This window comes from Girardinichthys multiradiatus, chromosome 23 (assembly GCF_021462225.1).
Source record: "Girardinichthys multiradiatus isolate DD_20200921_A chromosome 23, DD_fGirMul_XY1, whole genome shotgun sequence".
NCBI classification, from domain to species: Eukaryota; Metazoa; Chordata; class Actinopteri; order Cyprinodontiformes; family Goodeidae; genus Girardinichthys; species Girardinichthys multiradiatus.
Genome location: NC_061815.1, coordinates 27,356,183 through 27,372,751, shown reverse-complemented (window position 1 = coordinate 27,372,751; position 16,569 = coordinate 27,356,183). Strand labels below are relative to the sequence as shown.

The 16,569-nt window shown below is 38.4% G+C and overlaps 1 protein-coding gene and 1 long non-coding RNA gene across 2 annotated transcripts in view; both read left to right on the top strand.

Annotated features, from left to right (window-relative positions):
• The window catches only part of LOC124860425 (Kv channel-interacting protein 1-like), an 83,018-nt gene that overhangs the window by 40,270 nt on the left and 26,179 nt on the right, over positions 1-16,569 (top strand). The window lies entirely within an intron of this gene.
• On the top strand, positions 5,812-6,917 carry LOC124860427. The gene is made up of 3 exons (XR_007036350.1): positions 5,812-6,192; positions 6,339-6,392; positions 6,660-6,917. It is a non-coding gene; the product is annotated as an uncharacterized LOC124860427 (long non-coding RNA).

Here is a 16,569-nt window from a genome sequence, read left to right as displayed (position 1 = left end):
TATTTTTCTTCTCTGATTTCTTGCATTTTCAGTGATAATTTAAAGTTTTGCAAACTAATAATTTAGTATGACATTAAACATTGAGTTATTATGATTTGACACAATAAAAAACCTCTTTAACAACTGTATGAAAATACCACTTTAATTCACAACAGCACTCAAAATGTGGCGCACAATATCATTTGAATTACAATGTGGACCATGAAAACATAAGGGTTTTGAGCCCATTTACTGTATATTTCTTGTAGTTTTTGTTATGTGTGTTTCACATGTTGCCTAGATGCTGGCCAAGACATTTGCATGCATGCTGTTTTTATTTCTGTTTGCTGGTTGTTAAATTGACCAACTCAGAGATGTTATCCAGCACAGCCTATGCTACTCTACAAAGAAAAACATTGATAATCACTTTAGTTCAACCCCAACTTTAAACTTAAAGTCCTTATTCATTCTTTTATACTTTTATGTTCATCTATTTAAAATACAATTGTAAGCAGTTACATCTTAAAGTAAAGTTCATCATCTTTTGCAGATTCAGTTTTGGGATACATTCAACACATTAATAAATAGAGTATTTGCAGTGGAAGTCATGTAATGTTTTCTGTTACAATAACCAACCTTTTCCTCTTTGACACCTCAAACAAGCTGGCTGACCTATTTGTTGGTGAAATTATTTTCAAAGTTTATGTCTGTGTGGCTCATAAATACATTTTGTGGCTTCAGATGATCAATAACAGCACTCGGCTAATATTTTTATTAAAGCTGAAAAGCTGCAGAGAGGGGTATAGTATGGAGAGACAGTAGAGAGGAGTGGCCAAAAACACTCCAAAGTGGCACATTAAAGTAAACCATGAAATATGGTTGTGATCAAAATCACCATCCTTCTAAAAGTATCAATATTACTATAACAAGGAAAACTTTAGTTGTGATAAGAGTTCTTTCTTCTACTTCTTTGGTACTGCTTTTGATGTAAGAATATAAGAAAATACTGTTAATTCAGAAATTAAAGATTGTGGAGACAGATGAGTTTTACAAAATGAAACATATGTACCTTACAAAACAAACAAGTATGACAGTTCTTCTTAAACTTTTTATCATCAGTAATGCCTTACTAAATATACATTTTTCAACTACCACTAGGCCTTCTAACATTTGGACTTTTTCATTTGTTGTGAAATATTTAACCACTGCTTGTTTAAAGTAAACATGTCCAACTTGCAAGTGGGGGAAATAAACAGGAAATGCCCATGAAATAAATGTTTCCAAGAGAGAAAGAAAGATGGTCCTCACCAACTCTAACCCCAAAATCCAATGCCATGTGTCTGACACTGTGGAAGCTGCATTCATAAACCTAACCCTAATTCAGTTGCACTTCCAGCAGTTTGTTTTTATAAATTCTTTTGCACATTAAACCATGTACAACCTTTACTAGTGATTATGTTCCTTTAGTGTTTGAATTCCTCAAAACATACATTACTCTGACCTTGTAATGGTTAGACTGGTCACTGAGTACAACGGCTGGCAATTGCTACTTGATTTCAACTTGTTACTCGATTGAAGTAAATGTTATATAGTTTGGTTTGATGTCTTTCCAAAAACCAAGGTCTGACTTGCAAGGTAGACTGAATGCAGCTTAAGTAGCCATTTACACTTTTGCCTTGGTCCACTGCCATCTGCTTCAGTTTCTACTGAGAAGTTTTTGTAATATTGTCTAATGCACTTGTCATGATCCCTGTATTTAGGGTCTACTTTGAGTTTTCATTTCTGTAACTGTATAGTAGGTCTTTCAGGCATAGAAGCTTGAATTTATAGTGATTATTGCAGATCTTTGTTTCCTTTGTTAAGACTACTGTTTCACAGCCTCAGTAAAGTTTATCTGCCTTTGTTTCTTTGTTCACTTATCCAACCATTACTTTCTGTCAGTGCCTCAGCTCCCTGCTTTTCCTACGGGTTAACGTTCCCTAGGCTGTTTCACATCCAGCAATCAATCTCCCAAGTACTTCAACACTGCTACTCCTCTCTGTAGTCTTCACGTTGTCTCCCAGTTTTATTGTTCCTCTCGGATAACCTCCAGTTTGTGAGTTTGTCAGCTGTTTAAATCATTCACTCTTCAGAGCGTCCTGCCTGCCTACCTGCCTCTTGCATGACCCAAACCATGACAGCACTTCTCTTTTGAGTGGTATCTGTTTAAAGCAAAGATCGGTGTGCTTCAGCTTCTCATCGTTTTTCACAGTTTGGGCTGATTAGCTCTACATTACAGCTGATTTACTTAACATTTACTTTGTAAATAGTAGATAAGGTACCCCAAATCCACCAGTGGTACTTGTGCCCCAGTCTATTACATGCAGTGTTCCTCTAGCGATAAACATTAATTAATTGCAGTGGATGTCTTTGCATCAGAGCTGAGGGTAGTTTTTTCAGCACATCACCCTGAGTGCATGTCAGACAGTTATTTTGTTCTGTTTTAGTCTTGTATGTAAAACTGCGGTAAATATTCTCAAATCAGTCTGAATGTGATCATCTACCTGTTGCTGCTTTATTTTTTGCATGAAGACCTCACCAATCAGGACAATTCTGCATGAATAACATTAAAAGGTTGTATCCTATTAATTTAGAAAAACACAGTCCTGGCAAGCTCATTCTCAGTTCATCAATACTATATAATAGCAGATCAATATAATATTTTATAAGTGGAAACAGGGAAGAAGCTTGTAATATGTCTTGGAATTATGATACAGAGAAGCAGTGGTGTGAGGAGTAATCTGTGCACCTATAACTATTAGTATTGATTTTCCTAACAGGCTCATTCCCAGTCAGCCATGCTGCCTCTGATGAATAACTGCAGATGCTTTGTGTGTACAGGAGACCATCATATAGCACTGTGAAGAATATATAAGTGTTCAGATTAATCTTTTAAAAGGTAAAGATTGAGCCTCAGCAGTTTAGCACTGAGGTAGATCTTTGTATGCACTGTTAACTTCATTGAGCTGATGTGCTAAAGCTTCCCCTTGTTTTTTAATCTTAATCAAGATCTTAACAGTTTCATTTTCTTTCAGGCTCACTCTCTCAATTTGGCTCATTCTCTCTGTTCTCCCACCCTATTCTCTGGAAGCAGGTTTGCGTGCCCCCCTTTGCTCTCTTCTGCATTTTCTATCTTGCAGTTCCAGTCGCCCACTCTCTCGTTTCTGAACCACTTCTCTCTCTTTCATCGCACCCTAATCTCCCGCTGGAAGCTTTTCCAGTGTACTTTGTCATTCCTCTTTTTCATCATCCACTGCCAAGCATTTTTGCATCTGCAAAGCTCCAGCTCTTTTCCCTCTCTTCTGTATCCATCGGTGGAATATATAGGAAGAGGCGTATCTACGCACTTCACACTCATGAGGTTTATTTTGTTGTCTCACCTTTGTACTGAAAAGTGTGACAGGGGCCTTGTAGAACAACGTGCAGCTTTTCACTCATGTCCTTGTAGGGAAACACCAGACAAGTCAGTCCCAATACTCCACTCACAAGCACAAAAATGGAAAACAAGCATACACACTGACTCCAGCCTCTCGCTCTTTGTGCTCTGCAGACAGACATTAAAATGATTACTAGACGGAGAAACATTTCAGTCATAGTGTGGAAATGGGCCTGTCAGACACTGCAGGGAGATGACGATTTGAGATTAGAACAAGCAGGGAACTGTGTTTGAAACGACAGGAACATTACTCCATTACAGGAACATGGATTTGTAGGGAGAGATTGTTAGATAAAGATGAGCTGGTTGTATGACTAAAACTGACACATAGCGGGATGGAGAGAGGTGCTTATGTGTTGTTTAAGTCTAGAAATGAAGTGGAGCGCAGCAGAGATGTGAAGAAAATGTTTGATAGCCTGTGAATCCAGACGGAGTTACTGAAGAGGAAGCAGAAAGGAAGAGTTTGTATTTGTGTTTTGTAGCATGGCAGGGTCTTACTCTTTAATGCTGGATTCCCACAGAGACCTCAACCCTTGATTGGTCTTTCTGACCGTGATCAGTAAATGTGTAACATGTATGTGCAACCATATGCACATGTGTGCTTCTCTCTGTGTTTGTGAAAGCATGTGTGCGAGTGGGCAGGGTGAAATGATTGCTCCCCACTGATGTCCGTTCTGGCTCTCTCAGTGTTGTGAAGAAAAAAAAAAAAACACACTCTCATACAATCAAATATTCATGAGCCTAGTTTTTACAACAGCAGATTGCAGATTTTTTATTCACCGAACCAAATCTTTTTTGACTAATTCCCCTTATGGCATCCTTACAATTACAGTTAGTTCTTTATCTGAATGATGATGTCCTATTCTTGCATAGCTGCTACATTCGCAGAGATATTATTACAAACAGATGGCTTTAAATAATGAGTCAGTGTTTCTATTCTACAAACTAGCTACTGAAAACGTAGATGTAAAAGCAGACATAAGCTTCATTTGTAAAAATACTGGAAACTATAATAAACAAAGGAGAACTTCATTATAGCACAGATTGTATCCTGAGGCTTGCAATCTTTTACATCTTTCAGCTCAAGCTGTCAGGCTGTGATAACATGAAAAGCAAGGTCCCTAAAAGTAAACACCCCTTACCCAAAACACATGCAAGATTGTCTTAAAATATAATGCTCTGTTGGAGTTCCAAGGTCATTTGTGAGGATGGGATTTTGACACAAATCCTTCATGTACAGTGGGCATAAAAATACACACAACTGTAATAAAATGCTTGGTTTTTGTGATGGAAAAAAAGAGACCACAATGATTTAATTCACTTTTTTATTCATTTCAAACCTTGTTTCGCTTTAGTGATTACAATTAGGTAACGGAAACAATTCCAAGTATTTCTTCTTTCCTGTTGGTGGGTCATAACTAGATTTTAAATAGAATTTTAAAATACAAAAAGCAGAATGGAAAGCAAGAGAGTAAAACAGAATGAAAATAGAGGGAAATTAACAAAATTTGCATTTAAACTCAAATAGGCTGTTTATTAGATGGTCAAATGTGTGAGAAATGTACCTTTAAAAAGTCAAAATCTGAGGAAAAACCTGGCTTTCATTTAATATTCTGTCAGGCATTAACACTGTCAGAAACCCCTGATGGCAAATCCAATGAGGCAGGAAATGTATGCATGAGCAGGGCCTCTAACCATGCTCCATCATTGCTCTAGCTGGATAAGATGGCATTTTATTTCTTTTTTTAATCCTGAGGAGGTGGCACCTAGTGGGGAGTCCATGAAGACCCAGGCAGGCCCTTGACCTAAATTAAGACCCTTAGTGATGATGACTCCAGCCCAACAATCACGAGACAGCATCAGTGAGAGAAGGAAGACAAAAGTGTCTTAAGACATCTCATCTCATGCTCCAAACTTGACCTTTTGGACTTTGCAAGGGAAACACCATATATGACATAAAAAGGTGGAAGAAAGTTTTTACTTCTGACAAGAAAAAACTTAATTTAGATGATCCTGATGGTTTTAGATTTTATCTGAACAGAAGTAGGAGGTACCATGATCTGGGCAACGTTTCTGAAACTAAGAATAGGGCTTCGGGTTTTGCAGGGGTATCAAACTGTGGCTGGCTTTGTGGAGATATTGCAGCAGGGATACCTTTTAAACTTAGGAAGCCGCACTTAGTCTCTCTTCAGGACATTGTTGAAGTTGACACCGCCTGTCTGAATAACCCCTAATCTCGACTGTTCTATTTGTTCACCTGATCTAAACAACAAGAATGGCGGGACTACAACAGCCGAGTCTTTTTTTGACACTTCTGTTCTGTTTTTGGGTTTTATTAGTATTGCTCTTAAAGTTTGGATCAGCTGATGAAAAGCCTTTCTTCTCCACTAATTGTCCCCTCAACTTTATAACTGGTTGTGCTCCATTGGTAGAAGCACCTCTCTTGATCAATGAACTTTTCTTTGTCAGAATTATTTTAATTTAGGCGTATTGGAGCCCATTCTTTTAAGAATGAAAAGCCTGTGTTAGGCCATGCCACAACTTGTTTGTTTGGACTTCAACTAGACCACTTCAAAACATTAATTTTGTATTTTAGAGCCATTCAATGGTGGACTTACTGGTGTACTCTGAATCGTTGACCTGCCGCATAACCAAAGCACACTTCAGCTCAAGGCCACAAATGGTGACCCAACGCTCCCCTTTAGGATTTGCTGACTATGAGCAATGATCAGTTAACAGTAAGTTTTGTGATTATCAGTGATTTTTTTTCTCATCTGTTCTTGATCTTTCTTTAATGAGGGTATAATTTGTTGCTTTTAGAGATATTTTAGCCTACTTCATGTTGCCAGGTAGTTTCTGTTTCAGTGATCTCTTGATTCTACAGATCTGTCCGTTATCAGACCTGGATGTGGCTGGTGAAATTAAACTCCAGGACCAGGTTAGTTTGCATAGCTTTTTTATTTTATGAATTAAATCATTATTTGAAAACTGCATTTTTTATTTACTCAGTGATGAATAAACTAGATGATTTAAGTCTGTAAAAAAGTAAAAACAGTAAGAAATCTGTAAGCAGGTAGATACTTTTTTCTTGCACTACATGTCATAGCTAAAATGGAAACATTCAGAGATTATTTATCATTATCTAAATTTTTACACCCTAAAAACCTGGCCATTTAATAATGGTGTTTACATCTTTCATATTCAGTGTAAATGTTGCTGCAGACCCTTTCATGGCAGCCGAGCTCCCTGATGGCAGATGCCTCCCCCAGCAGGACAGTGCATCCTTTCACACAGCAGTAACTGTCCTAGAACAGCATGGGCAACAAGAAAAAGAGCCAAAGATGTTGACCTAGCCTTTGGTATCTCCCCTAGATCCCAATCTGATTGTGTAATTCTCTTCAAGCAAGTCCAATCCACGGATCAGCTAAAGTTTCCAAGCCAGGAACCACAGGACATCCCAGATACTGATGTAAAAGATTTGACCATTAATCAAAAACCTTGGTGCATGAACTGGGTTCTTGTGTTCATGTTATTAGATTAATGTTAGAATTTTATCAAGTTCATGCACTATGTACAACAACAAAAAAAGTGGTCTAATTAAAAATCATAAGTTTAAATTTTGGTGTTGACATAAAAGGAACATTGCCACTGAATATAAAGTAAAAAAAAAAAATAAAGCTTCTATATTATATTATATTGATGTCAAAAGATCACTTTTGAGTCAGATTAATCCAAAGAGTACAACTGTGCCTCATTTTTGAAATATAATGACCTGGTTCAAAGGTTTATATGCATGAAGGTACATTTAATGGCTCGTTTTAGGCGGTGCGGCTCCACTCCACCCCACTCTGCTTCACTCTACTCAGTACCTGTTGTGCTTCCACTGAGCCACTGACAGCTGAAGCTATGGTGGCTGGAGCCCCTGTGTGAAATTGTCACATTAAATGATCTGCATGAAACAAAAAAAAAATTAATAAATAGAAAATAAAAACATAAACAAAATAATAATGTATTATTGTATATGCAGGGATATCTTTTTTTCATGTATAAAATGATTCACTGGGATAATTATCTGGACCCGAACCCAGCCAGAACTTATAAAATAAGGCTCAGGGGTTCTGATGTGAGGAGGAGTGTGGCAGGAGATGCAGAGAGGAGAGACGCTGCTGTCTTGACTGGTAAAGCTCCAGAGTTTTGGGCTTCATGAGGAAGTTTTTGTCTCAGCCATGGCAATAACGAGGACAAGGACTTTTGACCACGGGGAACTTAGTTTTAGGTAGGATATTGGATATTCGCGCGCCGCGGATACAGCGGGACTTCCTCCCGTTTGATCCGAGGCAGGCAATCTGATTACGGGCAGCTGCTCTATGCCTGCTCCCTCCTCCTGCAGATGCTGGTTTGTTTAAGGACAATAAATTCAATACATTTCAGAAACAAACTCGCTGGTTCATTGTTGTGGTGTTTTGTGTTTTATGTGTGATCAGCTGATTTAGGATGTTATAAATACAGCGCCCCCCACCTGCATGTAATTCAGAAAGCTGATGTGCCCTTTTTCTTTTCTTTCAGCCTTCAGGCATGGTTTATGATTTGTAAAAAGTAAAATTAGGTTTCGGTATGACCTGCTCCGGCCATTGTTTCCTTAATATTGTTCTAGTCGGTCTTGAGTTTTATTAACATTTCCTTGCACTACCTCAGCGCAAACCTTCTCATTTCTCCCGGTCCCATGGAAAAAACTAATGGAAAGGTAATGGAAAGCTCACAAAGCGAGCCGAGTGAAATGGAGTAGGTCCAAATCGAGCCAGTGGTAAAGGGGCATAAGTTAAACCACATAGTGCTGGCCTTGTGGCTCACATAGCAACCATAAATTGGTTATTTCTTTCACACGTATTCATTGTCTCTTTCTGCACGGATAAAAAAACTTTAGGACTTAGGATTTCTGTAAGATTGGCAAAGATGCTAAGATGGACAAATGCCACAGAATCAGCAATGGTTCAATAAAAGTATGTACAGTTATGTAATGTGTTTCAAAATCACCTCTAGTTTTTAAATTTTCATTAATAGGCTTTACCACCAACAGTTCCTGGTGATATAAAGTGTAAATTTGTAATTGAGGAGTTATTTTAAGGTCTACATTATACCCCCTCCATTATAGAGATCCTTAAATCTTTAAATAAAAAACACTTTTTGGCAGAAAGCTACAGTCCTAGAAGGCTTTGAATCTTGTTTAAAGTGTGCCACAATTCACGTAGGGGATGATGCTAACGTGGAAGAAGATGCTCTCGTCAGATGAGACCACAATTAAAGTTGCATGCATGTGTGGAGGAAAGAAACTGGAGACTGGGGACTAAGACCTTCGTTCAGCAGGACATTGACCCTAAATATACAGCCAGGGCTGCAATATAATAGTTTAGATCAGTGTTTTTCAACACTGGTCTGCGAGGCACACTGCCCTGCAAGTTTTAAATGTTCCCCTGCTTCAGCACACCTGATTTCAATTGATGGTTGATTAACAGCCTTTTGCTGAACTGCAACCATCTAGATCAGGTGTGTTAGGGCAGAGAAACATCTAAAACATGCAGGGCAGTGTGCCTTGAGGACCAAGTTTGAAAAACACTGGTTTAGATCATAGCCTAGCAGTTAGATTGGATAGAGAGCAGCTGTTAACGCCAGTTTTTATGTTCTGCCACAAATCTTCAAACAGATTTAGGTCTAGACTCTGACTGGGCCAGTCTTATCAAGCTTTAGTGATTTTTCAAAGAATGGGCAACAATTTTATTCTGTGGATGAGAAAAGCTAGTAAAGGGAGCTGTGGCTGCAGTTGGTTCTACAAAAACTTGCCTTGTATTGGCTTAATACAAATGCAAATTCAGAAGATGGAAAACCACGTCTCCTGTGCCTCCTACCTTACAGTCATTCACTTCTTTAGTTGTTCTGTCACATAAAGTGTCCACAATAAACAGTATGTTGAAGTTTGTGGTTCTAATGAGACAAAATATAGAGAAGGGTTAGGGTATAAATACTTTTGCAAGCCACTGTATTTGCAGTTGTAGCTGCTTCCCAGATTTTGTGGACTGTAAAAAATATTTCCAACTTGTGTGTTCAGCTCTTACTGACATGAACACACAATCCTACTATATTATCAGATACTTGTCTTGATCCCCCTATTTCTGTCCTATTAAACTTCTCAGCAACTTCCTCTTGGCCTTAATCCCCCTCTCTATTCACATCCTCGACTTTAAGCGCTTTCCGTTTTTTTGGCCTATCTCTCTTTCTTGCTTTTTTTTCCTGCCTCAGGAGATAATCTACCACCATGCATACATAAACTCTAAGTCCCTTGATCCATCTCGCTGGTGTGCATAAGATTGTTGGGGCATCGTGGATGAATGAGCAGGATTGATGAATGGGGAAGATGGGGGTGTTGATAGATTGAAGTGGCCTTCTCATGAAGAATGCAGCAAACACTCAGGGACCTTTATAATTTCCGTCAAAGTCACATGTGTTCCTGTTACCCCACAATTTATAGCCGCTTCTCTAATCAATTTTTACGGCTGAATTTATCTGCATATTTGTTCACCCTCTGAAGGTAACAGGTGCTTTTAGGTGGACAAATGTAATAGGGGGATGTTTGTTGTTTTCATGCAGAGTGAATCACTCAATATTATCATATCAAGGGGCACACTCATATTAATTTATAATTTAGTGAATCAACATCCTGCTGATTTCATACTGAATTACTGATGCCCTGCTCCTGCAGTGGGCTTCTGGTGAAGTTGGGAATGTGATAGATAGATAGATAGATAGATAGATAGATAGATAGATAGATAGATAGATAGATAGATAGATAGATAGATAGATAGATAGATAGATAGATAGATAGATAGATAGATAGATAGATAGATAGATAGATAGATAGATAGATAGATAGAGAGTGAGGGAAAAGGGGAATGAAAGAGGGAGGGAGAGAACAACCCCTGATAAAAAACAAAGAATGGGGAGGGGTGTGAGGAGAAAAAGGGGTGAGAGAGAGCGAGAGAGGGCGAGCATTTCGAGAAGGAGTGAGAAAGCATGAAAGGATGACGGAGAGAGGGTTTATGCCAAGAGCAGCCACTGAGAGAGGAGAGGAGGATGAGAGGAGGAAAGGAGGGCGAGGGAGTGTGTGCTGTAGCCGTCCAAACACGTGACGAAGAAATACAGACTTGAGCATTCAGACGCACTTGTTTCCACAACGACAGCGGCAAATATGGGGGCTGTGGTTGGCACCTTGACCATGCAGACCAAGCAGAGGAGGCTGTCCAGGGGTGAGGGAGCACACACAAACACATGCATGCACAATATCTCACCCACACATAGACATAAACTCATGCATGGATCTAAATATTTCTGCAGAGAAACTTAAGATTTTCCCCTTTTTAAAGCTAAGACAGACTTCAGAACAAATATATACAGTGTACATATGCAAGCTGCATAACTGCTGGTGTTCTTTTAAGATAAATGAGAACAAAAGTGGAAATGTGTGAGGAAAGAGCAAAGGGCAGGTTGTCTCAGAGAGAGAAATGCACCTGTTTATTCAACAGTAAAGTTTTACTTTGACAGTGTGTTTGCAGTTGTCTTTTTTAACTGCACAAAGATCTATATTTCTTACCGTTTTTAAGCATATTCACATATTCTGATCTAATGTTCTTTACGACACATACTAGTATATTTTTCTTACTGTCGATGTGTCTACCGGCAATATACATCACATTGCTATAGAAACTGGGTGCGTTTAATTTGCAATGTTAAGACACTGTCCTCATCAACATCAATATTAAAAATATTAACCAAAGTACCAACAAGTTTTGAAGCTGTGGTTCATGACAATTTTAGAGCTATTATAACAATCATATTCCAGTTTTTTTTTTACCCAAAAAACCCCCAAATGCTCTGTTTTGGAAAACATCAGCATCCACAGTGTATTTAGTAGTCCAATAAAAAACACTGTATTACCTTAGCCACACAGCAGGTGCTTGTAGCATTGACTTTAATTTTTGTCTGTACCCGTAAGTCAGATTTTCCGAGGTCCCAGTTGGAAATGCAACTTATATATTGTGCCCTAAAGTCATAATTCAGATGGAGAAAGTCAGAGCTCCTCGAACAGCCCTGAGTTCAATACTTAAAATGTCTTCCACTCATATAAAATGTTATGAAAATCGCAGATATAAATTATTTCTCAGCATTTCTGATGGTTTGTGTCACATTAAACCAGAGGTACAAATAATAATGTACAACTGAACATGTTGCCTATCGAACATGACTCTATTTGACACTACTTTCATTCCAAAGTTTAGTGTGAGTGTAAAAAAATTAAGATAAATGCATTATCATCTTGTACAGTTAAAAGTTAAATGATAATCCCAACACATAGCAAATCCCACTGGTCTTTCAAACACTCTCAACTAAATTGTGACGTTATTTCCAGATCCAAGGCCTTACTTCCAAGGCTCAAATGCCATACTACAAAAATTCAAAACAAGATCCTGAGAATGGTTAAGATAGCACAATGTATATTATCCCAAAGTTATATCAGCTTGTTTTCTTTGATACTGTTCATGATTTCCTCTCATTTATTAATGTCTTTACAAAACATTTGAAGTTTAATGGAAACAGCTTTAGGACAAAACGCGACAGATGTGGAGAAAGCTATGAAAATGTCTTTGCTGCTGTCGTGGTTTCTAGCACAGAATACCATGATTGGCATGTGCAAAGTTGCTCATTTTTTCAAAAGCTAGTGTCAAAACAAGATAATGTCGTAATCATGTTAAAATTAGTGGGTAATTGTGGTACATTAATTCTTTTACATCAATTCTTGAGTGTTGCTTTTGGTATTTTGGTATCTTGTTCTGAATAGTGTATGTATACTGGGATCAAATGTGACCCAAGTGCTCACAGAATTAATTAATTAATCAGATCACTCAGAGAGTAAGTGATGCCATTAGTTTGACCTATATGTTCAAGCATCCCGTATCCCGAGATGAGTGAAGGGTTTTTCTAGTGTTGCGTTAGATAAAGTACTGCTAATATTGAGTCATTGTTGCGATATTTTTATCGTAGCTTTGGCAATTCTGTAGCAGTGGCAAACATTTTTGGCATACATGGCACTTGTGAGAGCTGTGGAGCTCATGCAATTGAAGTTTTCAATGTCCAAAAAATCTGTGGCAGCCTGTTTTACCTAGAGATCAAATTATGTATGCTACTGTGTGAAGTGCATTGTAACATGAGATGTGAGGGTTAAATTTCTATGGCATCATATCTTCCTACACCACTGAAATGGAATAGTGTGTATCATAATGTTTGAATCTTGAATTTAAATTCTGCTTTAAAAACAAAGGTTTGTGTCTGAAACACAAATGTGGCAGAAAAATCTAATATTTGCAAAATGAGTGGGGAGAGCAAACTGGGCTTTAAACTGTCACTTTTCTAACTTTAACAGTAGTTTACATGCATAAACAACAACTCATAGGGAGTTTAATTTAAATAAGTTAATTTTAACACATGCCCTCCATATCAGCACCACAACAGTTTTGTTAGCATCTGAATTACAAAAAGCAGTTTCTGCTACCGCTTGCATTACTGTTACATTAAGTTGCATCGTCTTTTAGCTACCAGTAGGGGAGGGGTGTGGTACTGCAGCTTTCTGTGCAAATGCATGCACAATTGTATTTTACAAAAGTTTGTAGGACAAAACGTTTTGCAGTGAACTATTTTTTGATCTGAAGACTGTATTCATGGCTTTAAGTTGTAGCATTCGGATGTGATGGTTAATGGAGATCATTATGTGTTGAAGAGTCTCCAATAAGTAGTGAGACAACAACCTGGATGAGTGTGTGTTACTCTGTCTGGCTGTGTGCACTAATACAAGATATCAGTGCTGGTAAACCCACATGTTGTAGGTATTTGTCACTCTGCTCACACACTGCTTCTCCGTCTTGCTGTTACCTTGGAAGCATGGTAGCCATGGCAACAAAAGATGTGGATTTTGGGGTGGGAGGGGTCGGTGGTGTGGGGGGTTGATGAGATTGGGGGCTTTCCTTAAGTAAGCACAAAACACAGAAAGACAGATGGATTTCTGCTGTTTATCCCTGCAGTGGCATCTTTTCATCAAAACCTGTTGCTTGTGAGAACGCTTTTTTGGCCTCGTTGATTATTTTGATAAAGTCACATAAACCTTTACTCATAAAATATTGAGCAAATCCAAACTGGTATCAGTAATGAATGAGCACTATAAAGCTGGAGATCATTGCCAGTATGAAAATATCCCCTGTTAATAGTGTGCAGTCATTTAAGCTTATGTCTCCAGGCAGGCTGTTATCAGCTTTCAGTCCAAATTAGACCACACAGGATATTTTCCAAGTGAGCGCATATGGCTGGTTTGATCTCTTGAATAAGCCCTTTTTTCCCTCCTCCACCACAAGCCCAAACACCTTCCTAAGGGTGTGAAAAAAAAGAAGGTGTAAATTTGTTGCTATTTTGAAAAAATAGGTGGTTGTAGAAGCCTTCGCAGCGTGCAAAAGTATGAAAGCTCTTTGTGCAAATGAAAACAAGGCTTTTTATTACCACCACATTGGTCCTGCGACAGCATGACAGAATGGGGAATGGAGCCGGGGCAATTTGGGGGTTGTTTGTAATTCTGGTGTTGTGTTGTTAGCTCAGAAGCTGTCTAATGCTTTAGCTCCATGTGGGGTTGGTGCAGCAGTAAGTGAAGACATTATTTCTGTGGTGTTGGGGATAAGTTACCCAGGATGACAACAATGACCACAGCTCAGACAGGGAAATAGTGTACGATTGTATTTTTTAGAGATTACTGGCCAGGTACTCTGACTTTAGAGTTATCAGTATAGTTTCTGCACCAAATCGGTCAACCTTTTTCACCTTCTGTTACAATTTATTTTCTTTAAGCTTTTGACTTGAGCGGTTGGTTTTGTTTTATCACTGTCATCTTTTTGTTGTGACCTGAATTCATCTCCTGAGAAGTTTGCTATAAGTATTTTCTTCATGTCCCTGGTGAATGTTCCTCACTTTCTCCCTGCAGCAGTGCTGTTTCACTTCCTGCATTCTCTCTTCTCTTTACCTGTCACTTCATTCTTCTCATCCTGCCTTTTACTATTTGCTTTCTCCTGCTTCCTATGGCATCTTTGTATTCTTGCTTTGCACTCTTTCCCTGTGGCTTCCCTGGTTTCTTCCTCCCACTCCATTTTTTTTTTTTTTGTTTTGCTTCATTTTACTTTCCTCCACTTTTCCGCTCACATGCCACCAACACAATCTGCTCCTGCAGTCATCCTCATTACAAAACCTCTCCCCCTTTTTTTTTTTATCTTTCTTCTCCTCTACTCCTTTTCCTCCATCACCCACACTCTCATTAACTTGTGGGAGTGCTTATTAAGTCGTCGTCATCCCTTGGCATCCCAGCAGTATTTGTGTGTACACATGTATTCCTGCAGATTTAGTCTAGACTTGTGTTTACTCAAAAATCAATATTGGCACGCTACTCAGTGTGTCTAAATGAGCTGTACTTGACTGACTCTTTCCAAATATAATCAACAGTGGCACACTAATATGTGAGGAAGTGGCGTTGTGTATTTCTTTGTCTTGCACAAACACACAAAGCTGCAGCTACCCTCCAGCGCTTCAGTTCTCCTTCACAGGCTGATGATGTGTTTGTATACACAAGCTGGGGAGTGCAAACTGTCTTATGTGCATATTGTGATTTTCAATGACTCCTCAAGTAATAGTTTCAGCCTTTTAGTGTTTGTGTGTGAGCGAGTCACTGGATTTAACCACCCAACAGGCCAATCCTGGGCTAATCAGGGCCTGTTGGGTTTTCTGTGGAAAACAATTCATCTCAATCCAAAAGGTTTGCTGTGTGGAGCGCGATTATTAGCACTTAAAAGCAAATACAACTGTTGCAATTAAAATCTATTTTAACAATGCTGCCTCTGCACCTATCTAGAAGCTCACAGCCAGTTGAGCTGTTACTTTCTTGGAGAGCGACCCCTTTCTGAAGCCCAGTTGGCAGATTAGGCTAATTCAGATTATGTAAATGACACACTCTGGAAAGAATTACAGGACACAGAATGAGAAGGCAGAGGAGAGGGGAAGGCAAAGAAGGAAGTTTGGCAGAGGGAGAGATAAGACATGGAGAGAAAATAGTAGAAAACACAAGAAAGGAAACAATGGAGTTAAGGGCTTTAGGTTGTGATATATAGGGTGAAGAATGCTGGCTATAGAAAGAGGAGGTTATAGATTTCAGGATTCTAAACAAGCTTCACAACAGAAAGTTTCCTGTTTTCACTCACCATACTCCACAGTTGTTAGAAGCTCATGCGAAGAATGAAGGGTAGCTCTGAAGTTTGTTTTCAAGCTTTGGTTAAATTCCTTTCACCTACTAAGTCTGCTGGGTCTGCTTCAGAAAATGAATCATGCAAGTTTCTGGATCACACCTGTTAAATGAAAACCTTGTTAATGACTCACAAACACAGTGTTTTTATGTTTAAAGACAGGCTTTCTAAAGATGTTGGGGCAGTTACTTCTAAATGCTAATGTCTCTTCCTCAGTTGTGAGAATCAAATTATAAAAGCAGTGCGAGGAACTTAATGAAAAAATCTAATTCCCTATAACAGAATTGTCTTTATTCAAAGCTCAATGTTTTGGCCAGTTCATCGTTAATACGAAGTGCTGAAGGCCACTTTCAGTGAACTCTTTCTATGAATGATGTTGAGTAATTTAAAACTCAGCAGTCATCTTGGATAATTTATATCTTTTTGAGTCCTCTTACAATATCTAATCTTCTGTGAATGATTGAAATACCAAGTACTTTCATTGAAATCAAATCTGTTATTTTTTTTTTTTCAGAATCTTGGAACTTCAGAATTTAATAAAATAATATTTCAAGACTTTTGATGATAGAATAAATCTAAAATGGAGAGAATTATAATCCTCCAGGCCATAAAACCCTCTCTGTTTGCCAGTACATTAAATGTTGACGTTTATTCTCGTTGCATCTGTCTTGCTAGACTTGAAGACTTCATGTTTAGGTTCTTATATGTATCCAAAATCTTCATAAAATAAAAAATAAAACA